Source organism: Salvelinus sp. IW2-2015, linkage group LG18, assembly GCF_002910315.2.
Source record: "Salvelinus sp. IW2-2015 linkage group LG18, ASM291031v2, whole genome shotgun sequence".
NCBI lineage: Eukaryota > Metazoa > Chordata > Actinopteri > Salmoniformes > Salmonidae > Salvelinus > Salvelinus sp. IW2-2015.
In genome coordinates, this window is record NC_036858.1 from 1,235,747 (window position 1) to 1,254,650 (window position 18,904).

Consider the following 18,904-nt stretch of genomic DNA (forward strand, 5'->3'; position numbering starts at 1 on the left):
CATTATTTTTTGCTCAATTTCTAACTAGCCTGCATTTGACACCAACACAGTGGCCAAGCCTCATTTGTAGTTGTTTGGACTGTAAATAAATCCATTTCATTTGCCTCTGGTTAGGAACTATATCCTCCCAAAGAGTTTAATGTTGCAGCTCTGACACAATCCCATTTCTTAGGCTGGTCCTGCAGCTATCTTCCCACTCAATACAACAGCAAGGCTAATATCTGTTTTGGCAACATGTACTGTAGACTGTCAACATTCCCTCGGCTCTCTTGCCTTGAAAGAAATGACGAAACATCAGTAGGTTATATGCCACATCTAATGATCAATTGGGATAGAATACAGTGACGTTAAGAGGGTAAAACTCTACAGAGTCCTAAAACAACATTTCAACGCTGACGCATTTCTGTTGTGCCACTCCTTAGAATCAATCAAAAGGGTATTATTTATGAGGCAGTCCATATGACAACACTCCTCTCTCGTCTTTGGGACTATGAGGCAGTCCATATGACAACACTCCTCTCTCGTCTTTGGGACTATGAGGCAGTCCATATGACAAACACTCCTCTCTCGCTTTGGGACTATGAGGCAGTCCATATGACAACACTCCTCTCTCGTCTTTGGGACTATGAGGCAGTCCATATGACACACTCCTCTCTCGTCTTTGGGACTATGAGGCATCCATATGACAACACTCCTCTCTCGTCTTTGGACTATGAGGCAGTCCATATGACAACACTCCTCTCTCGTCTTTGGGACTATGAGGCAGTCCATATGACAACACTCCTCTCTCGTCTTTGGGACTATGAGGCAGTCCATATAGACAACACTCCTCTCTCGTCTTTGGGACTATGAGGCAGTCCATATGACAACACTCCTCTCTCGTCTTTGGGACTATGAGCCAGTCCATATGACAACACTCTCTCTGTCTCGTCTTTGGGACTATGAGGCAGTCATATGACAACACTCTCCTCTCGTCTTTGGACATATGAGGCAGTGCACGGATGAGATGACAGGAACTCCCTCTCTCGTTTGGGATCTATGAAGGCAGTCCATATGACAACACTCCTCTCTCGTCTTTGGGACTATGAGGCAGTCCATATGACAACACTCCTCTCTCGTCTTTGGGACTATGAAACATCACATCTAATTGATGTGCAGTGCATTTGGAAAGTATTCACACCCCTTTTCCCACATTTTGTTACATTACAGCCTTATTCTAAAATGTATTAAATAGATTGTTTTGCCTCATCAATCTGAACACATACCCCATAATGACAAAGCAAAAACAGCTTTTTAGAAATTTGTGCAAATGGATTCATTTTAAATTGATATCACATTTTCATAAGTATTCAGACCCTTTACTCAGTAATTTGTTGAAGCGCCTTTGGCAGCGATTAGTCTTAAGTCTTCTTGGGTATGACGCTACAAATTTGGCACACCTGTATTTGGGGAGTTCCTCCCGTTATTCTCTGCAGATCCTCTCAAGCTCTGTCAGGTCGGATGGGGAGCATCGCTGCACAGCTATTTTCAGGTCTCTCCAGAGATGTTCGCTCGGGTTCAAGTCCGGGCTCTGACTGGGCCACCACAGGACATTCAGAGACTTGTCCCGAATCCACTCCTGCGTTGTCTTGGCTGTGTGCTTAGGGTCGTTGTCCTGTTGGAAGGTGAACCTTCACCACAGTCTGAGGTCCTGAGTGCCCTGGAGCAGGTTTTCATCAAGGATGTCTCTGTACTTTGCTCCGTTCATCTTTGTCTCGATCCTGACAAGTCTCCCAGTCCCTTCCGCTGAAAAATATCCCCACAGCATGTTGCTGCCACCACCATGCTTCACCGTAGGGATGGTGCCAGGTTTCCTCCAGACGTGACACTTTGTGTTCAGGCCACAGAGTTCAATCTTGGTTTCATCAGACTAGAGAATCTTGTTTCTCATGAGAGTCTTTAGATGCCTTTTGTCAAACTCCAAGTGGGCTGTCATGTGCCTTTTACTGAGGAGTGGCTTCTGTCTGGCCACTCTACCATAAAGGCCTGATTTGGTGGACTGCTGCAGAGATGGTTGTCCTTCTGGAAGGTTCTCCCATCTCCACAGAGGAACTCTAGAGCTCTGTCAGAGAGACCATCGGGTTCTTTGTCACCTCCCTGACCAAGGCCCTTCTCCCCCGATTACTCAGTTTGGCCGGGCGGCCAGCTCTAGGAAAGGTCTTGGTGGTTCTAAACTTCTTCCATTTAAGAATGATTAAGGCCACTGTGTTCTTGGGGATCTTCAATGCTGCAGACATGTTTTGGTACCCTTCCCCAGATCTGTGTCTCGAAACAATCCTGTCTCGGGGCTCTACGGCCAATTCCTTCGACCTCATTACTTGGTTTTTGCTCTGACATGCACTGTCAACTGTGGGACCTTATATAGACAGGCGATTGCCTTTCTAAATCATGTCCAGTCAATTGAATTTACCACAGGTGCACTCCAAGTTGTAGAAACATCTCAAGGATGATCAATGGAAACAGAATGCACCTGAGCTCAATTTCAAGTCCCATAGCAGGATCTGAATATTTATGTAAAGAAGGTATTTGTTTTTTATTTTTAATACATTTGCTAACATTTCTAAAACTGTTTTCGCTTTGTCATTATGGGGTATTTTGTTTAGATTAATAGGTGAAACATTATTTTTTTTAGAATAAGGCTGTAATGTAACAAAGTGGAAAAAGTCAAGGGGTCTACATACTTTCCAAATGCACTGTACACAACCAGTGTTATAAAGCCTAGTACTTTAGAATAGATGCCCTTCACAGCAGCCAAGCGAACTCGAACCTCAACGGCATAGCTTTCGAAAGCTTGTGTTTAACCCTTAGCCTACAATGGTCATGCCCCCATGGAAAATCAATTAGCATAATAATAAAACATCTCCAAAATCCATCTGTTCAAGGTAGAGATTTTTACACGGGCTGCGTCTCAATCCACTTCATTCGCCGATCTCGCCCTTCAGCATCTGCGGGGAAAGGTGGCAGAGTTAGAGTGGTATTTGTCAGACCTTGAGACATCCCGAAAAATCAGTCTTCTCACAAAAAAATGTCTGTAGTCTACAAACTAAACACGATCTTAAAAGCTGAGACTCTCACGAACACGATGGTGTTATCTGTTTTGTCCTAGGACGCCCACGAGACTCATCTGAAGATCCCTGGCACTAGTTTTAATAATGAATGTAAGTATATATGGAGATAGTTTAGTGCCTAAAAATAAGGGGATAAATACATGTAAACAAAACAATTGTCATAGGTTCCTGATCTTTCTTATCTCATATAAGACAGACACTTCAGAACAAACTTCCTTTAGATTTTTGGGGGGACTATTTATTTGTTCCATGTCGTGAATCTTGAATATTGTATTCATTGTGTTTCTATTGGCTAATAGCAGTTATACCAAATTCAATGTTTCATCCAATATTTTTGTTGATACCTTAAGTGGTCTTAAAATTCCAACTCAAATAGCTGAATGATCATCTTAAAACAATTCCATATGTTAGCTTAGATCCTGTTTATCCGTATATTTCCATTTTACCTTTATTTAACTAGGCAAGTCAGTTAAGAACAAATTCTTATTTACAATGACGGCCTAGGAACGGTGGGTTAACTACCTTGTTCAGGTGCAGAACGCCAGATTTTTACTTTGTCAGCTCGGCGATTTGATCTAGCAACCTTTCGGTTACTGGCCCAACGCTCTAACCACTAGGCTACCTGCCGCCCCAACTTGTTTTACAGGGTCAGCCATATTAGTACAGTACCCCTGGAGCAAATTAGGGTTACGTGCCTTGCTCAAGGGCACATTGACAGATGTTTCACCTTGTCGGCTCGGGTATTCGAGCCAGCGACCTTTCAGTTACTGGCCAAAAGCTCTAGCCACCTGCCGCCCTGCAAATATGTTGTCAAATGCGAGCTGTCCGGTGCAAAAAGTGGATCTAATATTTTTCTGAATATTCTGTTTTTTGGAGTACCACCTGCAACTGGACAGAGAAGTTTACAAGACAACAGTGCCTTCCCGAATCGAGAACGAATGAAGTACTACCAAGTAAACGTTGGTAGAAAATTAGCTAAACAGGAACATCATATCAATGGCTAAGTAAATTAAACGAATTAGCTAATGATGATAGTCGTTTTATTTAGTACTGGCTAACCTCACAGAATCCGTCATGCCCCAGACCCTGATTGCACACTTCACTTTGCTCATGAATATCTGTCATAATTAATATTCTCACTCTACCGGCTGCTACAGTCAAAAGAGCCTTTGGCCTTTGGCAGATTTGAATGAATAAGTCTGGCCATTCCTATTCTGCTTCACAACTCTACATGTACAGGCTTGTTTACCCCTTTAGTTTAAAGCAGTGCTTCTAACAAGGGTGGCAGGCGGGTGGTTCAGGCTTAGGTCCAGACCCCCTTGGAACGCAGCCTGCAAAGCATCTTAATGGGCTTTAGTCCAGACCCCCTTGGGATGCTGTCTGCAATGCATCTTAATGGGCCTCAGTGCTGCTATTGATTCTATTGGATGGAGTTGGGTAGTCCTTAAGTCACCTGTAGCAGCTTTATTTCAGTGGGTATAATAGGGGATTGATTTTAGAGTAAAAGCGACGATAAGCCAAGGGACTTTTTGAGATGGATTCAAGTCTTTATTGTCGTCTTTCTGGGCAATTCAACTGAATTGCAGGGAACAGCCAGAACAGGGAAAACATTCATTTAAAAGTACCACTCCCATACAGGCCATGAACTGGTGATTGTCACATGATTCCGTACAAGTGGCAATTGTTGACCGAAGCTTTTAACTTATGAACGTGAACTGTTTTTCTCATTCCGCCAGTACACACACAGGCCACCACCAAGGCACAATGTGGCTATTGTACGAGCCACCTGTTGCACCCCAGTTATGACTAATAGCTTGACTTTATTGATAATGTTTGGCAGCAAATGACAAGTGCAAATATTGGCTGTGGAGAACATAAGAGCGCTGATGTTTTAAGCAAAGATTTTTCTCAATGTACGTTCAGTGATTCCAGACAGTATTGATCAATATCAACCAATATGTAATGTTTGCCAATGGGCCTATTAGTTGGTCCCATGTTTCATGAGCTGAAATAAGATCCCAGAAATGTTCCATATGCACAAAAAGCTTATTTCTCTCAAATGTTGTGCAAAAATGTGTTTACATCCCTGTTATTGAGCATTTCTCCTTTGCCAAGATATGCCACACCTGTCAGGTGGATGGACTATCAAGTAGCTGATTAAACAGCATGATCATTACACAGGTGCACCTTGTACTTGGGACTTAAAGGCCACTTTAAAATGTGCAGTTATGTCACACAACACAATGCCATAGATGTCTCAAGTTTTGAGGGAGCATGCAATTGGCACGTTGACTGCAGGAATGTCCACCAGAGCTGTTGTCAGAGAATTGAATGTTAATTTCTCCACCATAAGCCGCTTGCAAAGTCATTTTAGAGAATTTGGCAGGCCAGCCCAGGAACTCCACATCCAGCTTCTTCACCTGCGGGATCATCTGAGACCAGCCAACTGGACAGCTGATGAAACTGTTGGTTTGCACAACTGAAGAATTTCAGCACAAACTGTCAGAAACTGTCTCAGGGAAGCTCATCTGTGTGCTCGTTGTCCTCACCAGGGTCTTGACCTGACTGCAGTTCGGCGTCGTAACCAACTTCAGTGGGCAAATGCTCACTTTCAATGGCCACTGGCACGCTGGAGAAGTGTGCTCTTCACGGATTAATCCAGGTTTCAACTGTACCGGGCTGATGGCAGACAGCGCGGGGACGGTGCAGTTATGGTATGGGCAGGCATAAGCTACGCACAACGAACACAATTGCATTTTATCGATGGCAATTTGAATGCACAACGATATCGTGACAAGATCTTGAGGCCCATTGTCGTGCCATTCATCTGCCACCATCATCTCATGTTTCAGCATGATAATACATGGCCCCATGTCGCAAGGATCTGTACACAATTCCTGGAAGCTGAAAATGTCCCAGTTGTTCCATGGCCTGCATACTCACCAGACATGTCACCCATTTGAGCAAGTTTGGGATGCTCTGGATCGACGTGTATGACAGCGTGTTCCAGGTCCCGCCAATATCCAGCAACTTTTCACAGCCATTGAAGAGGAGTTGGGACAACATTCCACAGGCCACAATCAACAGCCTGATCAACTCTATGTGAAGGAGTTCTGTCACGCTGTATGAGGAAAATGGTGGTCACACCAGATACTGACTGGTTTTCTGATCCACGCCCATTACCTTTTTTAAAAAGTTATCTTCGACCAACATGCATAGCTGTATTCCCAGTCATGTGAAATACATAGATTTGGGCCTAATGATTTTATTTAAATCATCTGATTTCCTTAAATGAACTGTAACTCAGTGAAATCTTTGAAATTGTTGCATTTTTATATTTTTTTCAGTGTACTTGACAGTGTGTATCATTCATTGTCCTGTGCATGTGTCCAGTGAGATTGTATTGAAATGTTCTCATGCGATCCTCCGAGTCATTTAGACCGAAAAGAACAGTGAGTCCTGTTACCTCATCACTTTTTGAGGCATTCTATAGCGTTACATACAATAGCTTTAGGATACGGGTCATGTAGGCACATACTATTGCTTCATCTCGTTTAGGAACACGTAGACACTCCTAACCATCTCTCATCTGTCCATGTGATATAACATGGTGACTGGAACATTTGAATCAATAAATCTTTATTGTCCCAGAAGGGACGTTGCGAAATAACACAGTGCTAGGAAATACAGGTGACTAAAAGCATTATTTTCTCTCAGATGTTTTTGTCTTCTTGGTGTTCTCATTCTCACTTGCTCTTTTCCTCTGTTGCAGGTGATCTCTGGTTCTCGGGTTTTGAAGAAAGTATGCCCCGCTCCTACCCAAGCGCTGCTTTTTAAATCCATACAGACTGTAAACCTTTTCGCCTATATGAACTAAAGACACTTTAAATATAGAAGACTACTTTCATTCAGGGAGAGGCCCCGCGCAGAAGCAATCTCCGGGCCCTGCACAAAGGATAGAAATGTCTGTGAATTTTTACTTGTAAATGGATAAATAACTAGATTATTTTATGTCCTGAATTTTACATGGTCCGTTTTGAAGATGTTTTTTTTTTAGAAAATAATAACGCCATTTGTCTGGGTTCTTAATCAGACGTCTGTGACTGGATAGCTCGCACAACAACACAGATATTGGATTCCACTTCTGCTAGAAGTCGGTGTTATTCAGACAAATTGTTCTTCCAGAAAGAGAGAAGGAATTAGATAATTATAATATTCTAAATCCATTTGAGGGACATTAACAAATCAAAACATCTTCCCTAGCTCAGATCCTTTATTCGTGTTTGTGTCTGGTTGGCAGATCAATGCTACACCTGTCTGGGTTGTTTTGCTTGCACTAAGCTGTCTGTCTGCCACTGGTTATACTGATAACATATTCCCTACACACACACTGAGACGATATAGAATGTATCATGTAGAACAGATAGGATTTTCTGTTCTATTTATTATATTTCTATCTGCAACATTCTGAACTGAGCTGAATACACACTGGCACAAGGGTTACATCTCCATTCCAGAAACTGACTTGTTACCTGTAAAAAATAAATAAATACATCTTTACAAACATTCTCATGACTCTGCCAAACATGAACATTCCCCAACATTTAAATCCACCTGTAAAGGTCTAGGATAAACACCTAACCAACCTAGTGTTGGTATGTGGTTATGTTAAGGACAGATGTCCAAAACCCCACGGTAACGAGGTAGAAGAACATTTCACCTCTTGTCTTGTCATCATTAGTGAGACATAAACACGCCTCCCCCTGGCAGCAGTCCTGCTATAGGAGCTATGTGATGTTTGATAGCTCCAGCTCATTGGAATGTACCAGGGCCGTTATGTGATGTTCGATAGCTCCAGCTCATTGGAATGTACCAGGGCCGTTATGTGATGTTTGACAGCTCCAGCTCATTGGAATGTACCAGGGTCTTTAAAACGCATCCTCTTCCTTCCTCGTAATCCAGTCCGATGCACTGTAGTGTAGGGTAGATTACCTGAACAACGCAGATAATGTACATGGGGGATATATACACTTAGTATAACAAACATTAGGAAAACTTTCCTCATATTGAGTTTCACCTGGTCAGTCTATGTCATGGAAAGAGCAGGTGTTCTTAATGTTTTGTGTACTCAGTGTATGTATGATTATTATCCTAGTGTAAACATCTAAATTGTTTTATTGTAGCAGTGAATGCAAGGGAAAATAGATAGCAGCCATATAAATAAGCATTAGAAGAGGTATTTAAAGTACACACAGTGGTAGAAGGAGAAATACCTTCACGGCAGACTCTCTCCACCCTGTACCGGCACCAGTACCAACCACTCAGAACCTGTACCTACTCAGCACCTGTACCTGTACCGACACTCAGCATCTGTACCCACTCAGCACCTGTACCGACATCAGCACTCTGTACCGACACTCAGCACCTGACCGACACTCAGCACTGTACCTGTAACCGACACCTCCAGCACCTGTACCGACACTCAGCCCTGTACGACACCTCAGCCACCTGTCACCGACACTCAGCACCTGTACCTGTACCTACTCAGACCTGTACCTGTACTACACAGCACCTGTACCGCACACTCAGACCTGTACCGACACTCAGCACCTGGACCCTGTACCGACCACTCAGCACTGTACCGACACTCAGCACCTGGACCTGTACCTACACTCAGCACCTGTACCGACACTCAGCACCTGTACCGACACTACACCACCCATGACCTTGTACCGACCCACTCAGCACCTGCTACCGACACTTCAGCACCTATTGTACCGACACTCAGCACCTGTACGCCGACACTCAGCACCTGTACCTGTACCTAACACTCAGCACCCTGTACCTGTACCTACACTTCAGCACCTGTACCTGTACCTACACTCAGTACCTCTGTACCTAACCTCAGCACCTGTACCTGTACCCGACACTCAGCACCTGTCCGACACCAGCACCTGTACCGACACTCAGCACTGACCGATACTCAGCACTGTTACTGTACCTACACTCAGCACCTGTACCTATACTCAGCACCTGGTACTATACTCAGCACCTGAACCATACTCAGCAACCTGACCGATACTCATGACTGGACGATACTCAGCACCTGGACCGATACTCAGCAACCTGTACCTATACTCAGCACCTGTACCTTGTACTCAGCACCTGTACTCAGCACCTGTACCTATACTCAGCACCTGTACTATCTCAGCACTGTACTATACTCAGCACCTGACCAAACCACACTGATACTCAGCACCTAGGAACCGATACTCAGCACCTGTACCTGTACCTACACCAGCACCTGTACCTATACTCAGCACCTGTACCTATACTCAGCATCTGTACCTATACTCAGCACCTGAACCGATACTCAGCACCTGGACCGATACTCAGCACCTGGACCGATACTTCAGCACCTGTGACCGATACTCAGCACCTGTAACTATACTCAGCACCTGTACCTATACTCAGCACCTGTACCTATACTCAGCACCTGTACCATCGCACCTGACGATACTCAGCACCTGTACCTGTACGACACTCAGCACTTGTACCTGTACCGACACTCAGCACCTGTACCTACACTCAGCACCTGGACCGATACTCAGCACCTGTACCTGTACCTACACTCAGCACCTGTACCTATACTCAGCACCTGTACTCATACTCAGCACCTGTACCTATACTCAGCACCTGGACCGATACTCAGCCACCTTGTACCTGTACCGACACTCAGCACTTGTACCTGTACCGACACTCAGCACCTTGTACCGACACTCAGCACCTGTACCGACACTCAGCACCTGTACCGACACTCAGCTGGGCCGCTGCCTTCTCTTCTTCTTCGTAGCCATCTTCCTGGACGCTACAGGCCTCATCCTTTTCTTCCTGGGCATCTTTGCTCCCTTCAGGTTCTGGGACCTCTTGGTCTTCTCCAGACCCATCATCATCTTTCTCAGCCTTATCTTCTGGTACGTGGGCAACCTGGAGGTGGACGACTTCCTGCCCAAGTGACCCTCTACTTCTGGGGTTTAGAGAGATACGGTGGTAGAGATGAGGACTGGTGACGTGGGTCTAGAATGGACATGGAGTGAAAATGTAGTATTTACAACATAACTTTTTGAAGACAGAGGATCCACCCTGAACATCAATTGGGTCTTTCTATAATCTAGGGTACCAGTGAGGATTTCTTACACTGGACAACTTGTTACAGCTGTTGATAAAGCTGGGTGTACACCACTACTTTTGGCTCTCGCATTAAACAACAGTCTTTCCTGTAATTTTTTATGCTTGGAGCAAATCCAACACAACATATCACTGAGTAACTGCCTCCTTATTTTCAAGCAAAGTGGTGGTTGCATCATAGTATGGGTATGCTTGACATCGGCAAATACTGGGGAGCTTTACACCAAAGAAATAGGATGGAGCTTTACACCAGACACTGGGAGAGGAGTTCACCTTTCAGCAGGACAATAACCTACAACACAAGGCCAAATCTACACTGGAGTTGCTTACCAAGAAGACAGTTAGTGTTCCTGAGTGGCCGAGTTACAGTTTTGACTTATCTCCTTGAAAATCTATGGCAAGACTTGAACATTGCTGTCTAGCCATGATCCCCAACATCTTGACAGAGCTTGAAGAATTATGAAAGAATAATGGCTAATATTGCACAATCCAGGTGTGTAAAGGTCTTAGAAACTTACCCAGGAAGACTCCCAGCTGTAATGACTCTTAGAGACTWACCCAGGAAGACTCCCAACTGTAATGACTCTTAGAGACTTACCCAGGAAGACTCCCAGCTGTAATGACTCTTAGAGACTTACCCAGGAAGACTCTCAGCTGTAATCACTCTTAGAGACTTACCCAGGACGACTCCCAGCTGTAATCACTCTTAGAGACTTACCCAGGAAGACTCCCAGCTGTAATGACTCTTTGAGACTTACCCAGGAAGACTCCCAGCTGTAATGACTCTTAGAGACTTACCCAGGAAGACTCCCAGCTGGTAATCACCTTAGAGACTTACCCAGGAAGACTCCCAGCTGTACTGACTCTTAGAGACTTACCCAATAATACTCCCAGCTGTAATCGCTGACAAAGGTGTTTCTAACATGTATTGACTCAGTGGGCTGAAAACTTATGCAATAACTATATTTTAGTTATAAAATGTCTATGATTATTTTTTTTAAGTGTTAAATTTTCTTCCACTTAGAAAGTACCAAGTATTTTGTGTAGATTGTTGACAACAAAAAAAGTACATTAAATCCATTTTAAGGCCACTTTGTAACAAACACACTTGAAAAGCACTGCATATCTCAATAGGACTTCATGGTTTAAATTAAGGCTAAAATGTTCTGAAACACCTTGAAGTGTATAAACATTTGTTTTGGTAAATACTGAAATATTTACCTGTATTCTATTCTCTTTCAGATGATCATTCTTTGCTGGAACTACAGCACTGCATAATGATCATTGAGGGATGTTTACACCTCAACAAGGTGAAGACTTGCATCTAAACATGAGACTGTCACGTGTTCTGAGGCCCTGGCTTTTTATAATGTCGATACAGTTTTGTTTTTGAGGCTGTGAATTTTGTTGGTGTTTATCACATTTATGATGTTGTTTGAAGGTTGATTACAATGTGAATATTACAACTCTTTTAGTTGAATTGTACAAATCTCATTTGACTTTTTAGAGATAACATAAAAGCACTGTTACTTTACATTGAAATAAGTTGTTTTTCCCACTGGTGATTTTCCTATTGTGAAATCCGAGTGTTCAGTTGCTTTCACCAGACAATAGAAACCAGTTAAACTGGGTATGTCACCTACACTGGGCCAGTGAATGCTCTCACTTTACAACAATGGTGTCATGGAAAAAGGAGGAACTGTTTCCCAATTACCTTTTATTAAGCAACTAAGGAATATCCCGCCAAGTCACAATGACAAGGACATTTTCCTGCCTTGTTCTGATCAAATATTTACATGATTTTCTGGACAGATTTGATTTTGATTTCCATGTACCTGAGTGAACCTTGCGTGTGCAGTAGTATGTGACATAACTGGTTCAGTGTGGCAAACCCTGGCACACCCATGTACTGTGTTGACATTTAAACTCTGCTGGGTGATAATCTCTCTCTGTACATGAGCAATGAAGGCTGGAGAAGTAACCCTGGTCACCGCCAACAACTCAGAGAAATTGTTTAAGACAACAGGGTCAAGAATGTAGTCGTTTTTATTTCAGTTTCCGGCAGCTATTTGATATGACTGATAATGAGCAGAGAATTTTATTCACCCAAAACGTACGCATTTGGGATTGTCATCAGAGACAAATTGTCAGTGGTGTAAAGTACTTAAGTAAAAAATACTTCTAAAGTACTAAAGTAGTTTTTTGGGGGGGGGGGTATCTGTACTATACTATTTCTATTTTTGACAACTTTTACTTCAATACATTCCTAAAGAAAATAGTGTACATTTTCCCTGACACCTAAAGGTACTCGTTACATTTTGAATGCTTAGCAGGACTTGAAAATGATCCAATCCACGCACTTATCAAGAGAACATCCCTGATCATCCCTACTGCCTCTGATCTGSCGGACTCACTAAACACACATGTTTAATTTGTAAATTGTGTCTCGTGAATGACCTCATTATTGAGCGCAAAGTTGATTTGCATGTTTCTCACTGAAACATGACTGACTTCAGACTGTAGTGCCGCTCTTATTGCAGCCTCCCCCTGGGAGCATCATGCTATACTGTTTAAATGTCAGCCACCAGTGCTGGCCATAACCCTGTATAGGCCACCAAAGCACTGACCCACTTTCTTTAATGATTTCTCTTAACTATTGTCTATTGTCCTTGTGAAATATGAAAAATCATTGTGTTTGGCAACTTCAATACTCATGTTGACAAAGAGACTAACTCCAAGGCCATTGAATGTATTAATCTTTTGAGCTCTATGGACTTTGTCCAACATGTTACTGGGCCCACCCATAACCGCGGCCATACTATGGGCCTGGTTATTACCAAGGGGCTTTCTACTGGGCCCATCCATAACCGCAGCCATACTCTGGACCTGGTTATTTACCAAAGGGGCTTTCTCTGGGCCCACCCATAACCGCAAGCCATACTCTGGGCCTGTTATTACCAAGGGGCTTTCTACTGGGCCCACCCATAACCGCAGCCATACTCTGGACCTGGTTATTACCAAGGGGCTTTCTACTGGGCCCACCCATAAACCGCGCCATACTCTGGGCCTGGTTATTACCAAGGGGCTTTCTACTGGGCCCACCCATAACCGCAGCCATACTCTGGACCTGGTTATTACCAAGGGGCTTTCTACTGGGCCCACCATAACCGCGGCCATACTCTGGACCTGGTTATTACCAAGGGGTTTCACTGGGCCCATCCATAACCGCAGCCATACTCTGGACCTGGTTATCCAAGAGGGTTTCTACTGGGCCCACCATAACCGCGGCCATACTCTGGATGGTTATTACCAAGAGGGTTTCTACTGGGCCCACCCATAACCGTGGCCATACTCTGGACCTGGTTATTACCAAGGGGCTCTACTGGGCCCACCCATAACCGCGGCCATACTCTGGACCTGGTTATTACCAATGGGCTTTCTACTGGGCCCATCCATAACCGCAGCCATACTCTGGACCTGGTTATTACCAAGGGGCTTTCTACTGGGCCCACCCATAACCGCGGCCATACTCTGGACCTGGTTATTACCAAGAGGGTTTCTACTGGCCCACCCATAACCGCAGCCATACTCTGGACCTGGTTATTACCAAGAGGGGTTTTACTGGGCCCATCCATAACCGCGGCCATACTCTGGACCTGGTTATTACCCAGAGGGTTTCTACTGGGCCCACCCATAACCGCAGCCATACTCTGGACCTGGTTATTACCAGAGGGTTTCTTACTGGGCCCACCCATAACCGCGGCCATACTCTGGACCTGGTTATTACCAAGAGGGTTTCTTACTGGGCCCATCCATAACCGCGGCCATACTCTGGACCTGGTTATTACCAAGGGGGCTTTCTACTGGGCCACCCATAACACGGCCATACTCTGGACCTGGTTATTACCAAGGGCTTTCTACTGACATATCCTCTATTGTTGATGTTGCTTTATCTGATCACCACTGTGTGTTTTACTACCTTGTTGCCCATAGCACACTGAACGCATTATAAGAAACAATATCTTACCTCTGAAGAGCGGAAGTGGAGAAAGTCAAAGTTTCAGTTCCATTATAATATTCTGAAAGATAAAATTGGCATATATAACGAGGCAATTAGAATTTTTTATTTTTTATTTAACTAGGCAAGTCAGTTAAAAACGATATTTATTTACAATGACGGCCTACCCCCTGGACGACGAGGCCGGGCCAATTGTGTGCCCCCTATGGGACTCCAAATCACGGCCGGAGTGATACAGTCTGGATTCAACCAGGGACTGTAGTGACACCTCTTGCACTGAGAGGCAGTGCCTTAGACCGCGGTGCCACTCGGGAGCCCCAAGTATGATAGATGGGTTCATTTTACTAACTTGATCACTATTAATCAGATGAGATTGAGAGTGCTCTTCTCGGCCATTGATGGCCTGATTAAATCCTACCCAGGCAAACCTACAGTATGTGAACTTTCCTCCACATCTAAATGTGATGAGATTGTGGCATATTTCAGAGATAAGATAACCAACATTATGCTGGGTATCAGTCAAGCAAGACCTGATGAGAAGTTTGATATGTGCCCTGGCTTACCACGTAAAGACACTAAATATGTATTTTCCTGGTTGACACAGACATGCTCAGGAAAGTGAAATCACAACTTAAGCCTTCTAACTAAGGGGCGGCAGGTAGCCTAGTGGTCGTTCTACCCCTGAGCAAAGCAGTTAATCCACTGTTCCCCGGCGCCGAAGATGTGGATGTTGATTAAGGCAGCCCCCGACACCTCTCTGATTCATTTCAGTTGAAGACATTCAGTTGTACAACTGACTAGGTATCCCCCTTTCCCTACCTGCCTTCTCGATCCTATCCCCCACCACCTTCTCCAAACCAGTTTTTAATTGCATATCTGAAGAAGTGCAAGCTATTGTTAATCACTCCCTGTTCCCAGGCACTTTCTCCACTGTACTTAAAACTGTTATGGTGAAACCCCTTCTGAAGAAAAGGAATCTAGATTCTTCAGCTCTTAACAATTTTCTGACAATCTCCAACCTTCCATTCTTAAGCAAAATTCTGGTCAATTTGGTTTTCAAACAGCTAAATTACACTATATATACACACAAAAGTATGTGGACACTCCTTAAAAATTTGTGGCACCGTCATAGGATGCCACCTGTCCAACCAGTCAGTTCGTACAAATGTATGCCCAGCTAGAGATGTCCCGGTCCACTGTAAGTGCTGTTATTGTGAAGTGAAAACGTCTAGGAGCAATAACTGCTCAGCCGCAAAGTAGTAAGCCACACAAGCTCACAGAATGGGACCGCCGAGTGTTGAAGCACGCAGCGTGTAAAAATCGTCTGTCCTCAGTCACTACTGAGTTCCAAACTGCCTCTGGAAGCAACGTCAGCACAAGAACTGTTCGTCTGGAGCTTCATGAAATGGGTTTCATTGGCCGAATAGCTGCACACAAGCCTAAGGTCACCATATGCAATTCCAAGCGTCGGATTCTGGAGCAGTGGAAACAGGTTCTCTGGAGTGATGAATCACTCTTCACCATCTGGCAGTCCGACGGACAAATCTGGGTTTGGCGGATGCCAGGAGAACACTACCTGCCCGAATGCATAGTGCCAACTGTAAAGTTTGGTGGAGGAGGAATAATGGTCTGGGGCTGTTTTTCATGGTTCAGGCCCCTTAGGTGGAGTGAAGYGAGATCTTAACGCTACAGCATATACTGACATTCTAGATGATTCTGTGCTTCCAACTTTATGGCAACAGTTTGGGGAAGGCCCTTTCCTGTTTCAGCATCACAATGCCCCCGTTCACAAAGCAATTATTTGTTGAGATCAGTGTGGAAGAACTTGATTTGTTTTGAGGCCAACCTGTTTAGCAAAAAYATTTACATTAAAAAACATTTATATTTTTTGCCTGTTTTCATTTTATTTTGGCATTAATACGTGTCACATATCAGTTTGCAAACAATGTAAAAAATAAAAAATAAAAKATTTTGTTAATAAAGCCTCATACAAACATGGTCTCTTTTTTTTTGTTTTCTTCATTTCTCCAAAATGCAGGCATTTCAGCCTAGCTCAGTGCTTTCTGTGTTGGTGGTGGGGCAGCCAGCATAGAGGTTGGTAATGTACTCTAGCTGAGCTGTGATTGGCTCAGTGTTCTGTCACTACTGGGGATACTATATCACTGCAAATCTACGGGGAGAGCTCGAAAATTCAAGCCCCTTGGGTGCTGCCATAGAGTTACATTAGAAGTGCCCATCCAAGAAGGCTCAAGGTCATTGGCCACATATAAAAATACGTTAAATCACGTTATATCTACCATAGATTTGATTGGACTGCTCATGTCAGCATCATACTTTCAAAATCTTAGCTAGGAAGCTAGACAAGCAGTCATCAACATGAATCACGTTGACAATCTGGCAAGTCCTTTTCAATCCATGTCATTTGAAGAGAAATTATAGATAAAAACGTATTTTTGCTCATCGGCCATTGGACAAAACATTACACAACAAGTTGGAAATAGCAAATTCAACAATGAGTGGTTTGGAGGGAATCAGTGGCTAACTGCAAGCGTTGCAAAGCAATCACTAGCCTGCTATTCAGTTGAGTGCGTGTGTGGTCCAAGTCTGGGTTTTAAGTCTCTTTTCCAAGCTTAAAAGGTTGAATACATTGGCCCTGCTGTCAATGCAGCATGACTTCTGCCGCGTTCAAAACAACTGGAAACTCTGGAAAAAAACGAGCTCCGATTAGGAAAATAAGTTTTGAAAGGTCATCTAACTCGGAATTCCAAGTCGGAAACTTGAACTTGTTTCTAGAGCTCCGACCTGAAGATCCCTGATGTCATGATTCAACCTTGTTTTTTTCCAGAGTTCCCAGTGGTCTTGAAAGCACCATCAATCCAGAGAATGACAGACTTTGATGACAAAGCTTGATGACAGAATTTGCCCACAAGGACTGTCACCGCCACCTTCCTGTTCAAGTGAGCACAGCACAACAAGGTTAGTCCAAAAAATGTATTTTATGCTGCTGCATAAATTATGTAATATGCCAGGGAGATATGTATACTGTAGCTAAGAAAGTAATACTAAGTGTATGTTGTGTAGTAAGCAGTTAGTAGCCCCTGTGCCTCACCCTAATAATTTGGTCCCATAACTTAGCCTACTGTTCTGACTTGGTGGTGCACTATAGCCTGTTTTAGAGAAATGTAATCATTGAATAATCATTTCTCAACTAGCCTACGTGGTTAAATAAAGTGAAAGGTGAAATAAAATAATAAATAAAATAATATTGTAAGAGCTTTTATTGTCTGCTTATATGCCCCCTTTATTTATCCTACGGTTCTGACTTGGTGTACAGGGGGAATAATGTAAGAACCGCCCATGTTCTGAATTTTGTCGCTGTACATTTCAAAAGTGCTGAACAAATAATTATATTGACTACGTCCATCCTAGCTTGCTCATTAATGTCTTAATCGAAATTACGGATTGCCTCTTATCCGCTTGTCGTCCCCTTATGCCATAGTTTGTACATCTCAATTGTCAGTAGAATCCACATTTGTTTAAGCAAGTCAGCCATTTCAACTTTGTTTTTTTTAAAGGCAGTAAATGAGGCTGAATTAACTGTTTCGCTGCCAGACAAGGCTCCGCTGATAGCCAGGTGTAGTGGTGGTAAACATTCACTCCATGGTGCTGAAAAGAAAGCTCTGCTCTTGGGAGAGCTTTATGTAGGACCTACCAGTTTGTGGGCAACCGTTATAGCACAATTAATGTATTGTTTAGTGATGTGTTGTGTAGTGGCTTTGTGGCTTTGAGGTTGCCCCACCAAGAATGACATGCTAAAATTCACCACTGCTCCTATACAGGGAGGACACTTGGGRATTCTGTTTAGCTTATGTCCAATTTCCAAATGTGTCAGGCATGCATTACTAACTGTTACACTAGCACGGAATCAAGAAATCAGGCTACGGTTGACATGTCACTCAGAAAGTGTTGAAATCCCCCTATCGTTGCCCTGGGGTTAACTTTCTTGTTCACACCAAGCGTGTCTACACCTAAGTATCTGCACTATCCGGTGCCAACAACCACTGAATGAAGTGCTAGATAACACACACTGCGGTAAGAGAACTCGACACCATGTTGCGCGTCCGTGGTAACAAAGGGGAGCTGGGATGCTGTTCTACCTGGAGACAGACAGCCCACTGCACTGCCTTGTTAACTCTGCCAATGGTTGACACTTCTGTGGCCCTCTGGTGTCCCCTGTGGCAGTGATGAATCATTGATCCATGCCAGACCCTCAGGCCTTGCCAGGCACCTGGCTTATTACTGCATTATAAACTCAAGTGACGGTTACTGAATAAAAAAGGGGGTTAATTATTCCACAATAAAAAATACTTTTTTCAGTCTTTCCATGTCTGACGCTGAGAGTGGACGTTATGGTTTAAGACACCGCAGATAAAAGGATAAAAGTCACTACTAGATTGTAATATTTCTTATAAACACTAGATGGCAGTGTTGTCTCAATGACAGACAACTTGCTGCAATGTATCGCATCTGTCTGCTTGGACCAGATGACCCGTCTTCTTGTTTTGCACGGATCTGAAAGAGGTCCAAGGTT

At 43.7% G+C, this 18,904-nt stretch overlaps 3 long non-coding RNA genes across 3 annotated transcripts; 1 reads left to right on the top strand and 2 right to left on the bottom strand.

Annotated features, from left to right (window-relative positions):
- The first annotated feature begins 3,141 nt into the window (after window positions 1-3,141).
- On the top strand, window positions 3,142-7,675 carry LOC111977370 (uncharacterized). Its single transcript, XR_011481362.1, has 2 exons — window positions 3,142-3,197; window positions 6,880-7,675. It is a non-coding gene; the product is annotated as an uncharacterized lncRNA (long non-coding RNA).
- A 746-nt stretch (window positions 7,676-8,421) lies between these two features.
- Window positions 8,422-9,133, bottom strand: LOC139029108 (uncharacterized). The gene is made up of 3 exons (XR_011481363.1): window positions 9,109-9,133; window positions 8,623-8,647; window positions 8,422-8,458 (listed from the first exon to the last, which is right to left on the bottom strand). It is a non-coding gene; the product is annotated as an uncharacterized lncRNA (long non-coding RNA).
- A 277-nt stretch (window positions 9,134-9,410) lies between these two features.
- On the bottom strand, window positions 9,411-10,240 carry LOC111978509 (uncharacterized). The gene is made up of 2 exons (XR_011481361.1): window positions 9,665-10,240; window positions 9,411-9,603 (listed from the first exon to the last, which is right to left on the bottom strand). It is a non-coding gene; the product is annotated as an uncharacterized lncRNA (long non-coding RNA).
- Between the last annotated feature and the right edge of the window lie 8,664 nt (window positions 10,241-18,904).